The sequence below is a fragment of the Rhagoletis zephyria genome, unplaced genomic scaffold (assembly GCF_001687245.7).
Source record: "Rhagoletis zephyria isolate East Lansing unplaced genomic scaffold, Rhagoletis_zephyria_1.1 Rzeph_scaffold_00492, whole genome shotgun sequence".
In the NCBI taxonomy this organism is placed as follows: domain Eukaryota; kingdom Metazoa; phylum Arthropoda; class Insecta; order Diptera; family Tephritidae; genus Rhagoletis; species Rhagoletis zephyria.
The window spans coordinates 1-2,960 of NW_016157576.1; the positions used below are offsets into that span (position 1 = coordinate 1).

Sequence of the window (2,960 nt, forward strand, 5' to 3'; positions counted from 1 at the left end):
ACCGCTCGCAGGGTGTGACTCGTGCGACTCCTGACTCAGAACATTACAACACGTATGAAGCAATATCAAGAGCCTAAACCCCCTCTTAGATGTAGCTGGAGATATCGCTTGGGAGCTCTATTGCATGCCATGAACTGTCAAACAGTGAGTTATCAACAAGCTTTTGCCATGAATTTTAAGGAAGTTGTGGTTTTCTGTAAGAAATATAATTAAAATAACTTGGAGTAAGCTATTTTTGCGAATACAATTATTTTTCGGTATGTAAAATGAACTCTTAAGCACTTAGTTTTTTTTGTATTAAATTTTATGCGATGAAATGCCCATGTACAACATTTTTCTGCGTTAATCGTTTTGCTTGCGATGAAAAAGGGATTTTGCTTATGCTATACGATTTAAAAATTGGCGAATAGGGTATTTTGCGTTGATGATGACGGAGTACAGAATTTATTTTGATCAATAAATAGAATATGAAATCATTTTAATCTTCTGTTAAATACTCTATACACATGTACATACACATTTAAAAAAATATGCAAATTGTTACAGTTATCACTTGAGATTTTTCTGCCACACACTGACACCTAACGGTTCCATGGTGTAGTGGTTAGCACTCAGGACTCTGAATCCTGCGACCCGAGTTCAAATCTCGGTGGAACCTTTAGGCGATGTTCAAGTCGAGTACCGTTTTTTTTTTTGTAAGAAGGAAAATAATTGGTGAGTATGTATTTTAATATCGAGACTGCTTTATCACCATATATACATATATACATAAATACTTAATTTTAATGTTTTCTTTTACTTATAAATATTCCCGCAAAACTTTAAGCGTTGATTGAAAACGGAGATCCTATTCAGATTCAAAATTTTATTATTGCCTATTCTAACTATACGACACTCTCATATTGAGAAGTTTTGACTTTTTATTTTATTAGTTTATAATTTTAAAGATTTTTTTTTGTAAAAATGTATTTTATTATTTAACAAAAACAGTAGAAATCCAAGATTAAAAAAGTCAACAATTTTTAGTAAAATCTTCAGCTTCTTAATTAGATTTCTTAGAAATAGTTTGAATATGCAGATTTGTAGACCATTAATTATTAGTACAAAAAAGTACAAGTTTAATGTAATGTCGTCCATTAAAATCCGTTTATTTGATTATTCGGATATACCAAATAGAATATGAACGGATTGACAAAATTGGTCTCAAAATTGCGGAATTTATCGAGTTGCAAAATAGATGGTAGAACACTTCACTAATACACAAAAAAATTGTATTTTATGAGTAGTACCCGTTCTTTTTTATCCTCATATGCGATTAATATCCATCCATTTTTTTTTTTTTGGGAAATCACAAAATATTTAGAGGTCGCTCAAAGCACGCAAAGTTTCCTATGTACTTTATATGGGAAACCAATAACTTTTCGTAGAATTGGTGTAGAATTCTTGAAAATCTAATTTTTCGATCGGAAAATTCTGTTTCTCTTCAGGAGTACCCCAATAACAATACCCAATGTTTTATTTGACCATTTTTTTATAGTAACTAGATATATATTATAGGTCCCCCAAGGCCCCAGAAAATGCAATGGGGAGACCAATAAAAAATCTGTGGTATTAAAAAATGGTTAAATAAACAATTGAGTATTACTATTGGAAGTCGCCTGAAGAGAACCAGCCTTGTCTGATCGAAAAATATTGATTTTCAAGAATTCTATACCATTTCTACGAAAAGTTGAAAACGTTGAGCGCTTTGAGCGCTTTGAGCGACCTATAAATATTTTTTGATTAAAAAAAAATAAAAGATCCGACTCTACTTTTTTTTGGATCACCCTAATGTGCATACATGTGTGCATAATTAAACTACCTATTTATGTACATATTTAATTTTATTTATTTTTTGTTAATTGGGCACTTCTTATTCGCACCTAGTACACCTGTACTTAAATTAAACAACCACATGGTAGCGGTAGCAATTTAGCCAGCCGTGTCGCCAACGGTTCCATGGTGTAGTGGTTAGCACTCAGGACTCTGAATCCTGCGACCCGAGTTCAAATCTCGGTGGAACCTTCTATGTGGTGTAGTGTTTTTTTATTTTCTATAAAAAATTTTAATAATTTAAGGGCCATTATTAAATATCTGTTTGTAAAAAATAAATGCATGTAAGCATGTATGCATAATTGAATAAAGTAAAATGATTCAGCTTTATACAAAAATAACTTTCTCTTGCTTATATGGTGCTGCCACTTGCTTTTTTTATTGCTTGCTTTATGCTGCAATGCCACTCAATGTCAAGTTATTTGTGTTGGGTTTGTGTCTTCGGTTAGCACGTAACAGTGTTGCTAACGTTTTGTGCTAATTATCTAATGAGGGAATTTGATTTGGCTTTAAAAATTTTACTAGTAAATTGTGAGCAAAAATGCTACATATTTTATTAAGCGACTTCACAAAAAGGAGAAGGTTATCACTTCGTCGGAATACATATATATTTTTTGACGTAGAATACGTCTTACCTTAAGGTATGGGGGCTTAAGAGCCTGCAGGCCAAGACGAAGGCGCTGGACTGTTCCTTTTTAATGATGTTAACGCATAACTTTGAACCACGTTAACCGATTTCTATAGTTCCTTTTTTTTTAAGCAATGTGTTACCTCGCAGGTGGTCCAATACTAATTTGGTTTGAATACGATCATTGGATCATGAAGAAATTAACGATAATCTTACATTTTTATATGAGAATTTAAGTCGGTTTTGTTTTTTGCTTAAAAATTACTTGTTTTATCTACATACACAGTACATACATAGTTACACATGTTTTCAAAATTTAAACATTGGGGCGATTCAAACCTCGTAAACTTGCTTAATTTTGTATGCAAAATCGGTTTATTTACGAGGTTTATGCGGTTGCGAGGCATTTACGTGTTTTCATGAATATCGATATTTTTTATACAAAAAAAAAACGCTAGCC

At 32.2% G+C, this 2,960-nt stretch overlaps 2 non-coding genes across 2 annotated transcripts; both read left to right on the top strand.

The window, feature by feature from the left end:
• Positions 1-586: 586 nt before the first annotated feature.
• Positions 587-658, top strand: TRNAQ-CUG (transfer RNA glutamine (anticodon CUG)). Its single transcript has one exon. It is a non-coding gene; the product is annotated as a tRNA-Gln (tRNA).
• Positions 659-1,992: 1,334 nt separating this feature from the next.
• TRNAQ-CUG (transfer RNA glutamine (anticodon CUG)) lies at positions 1,993-2,064 on the top strand. The gene has a single exon. It is a non-coding gene; the product is annotated as a tRNA-Gln (tRNA).
• The last annotated feature ends 896 nt before the right edge of the window (positions 2,065-2,960 follow it).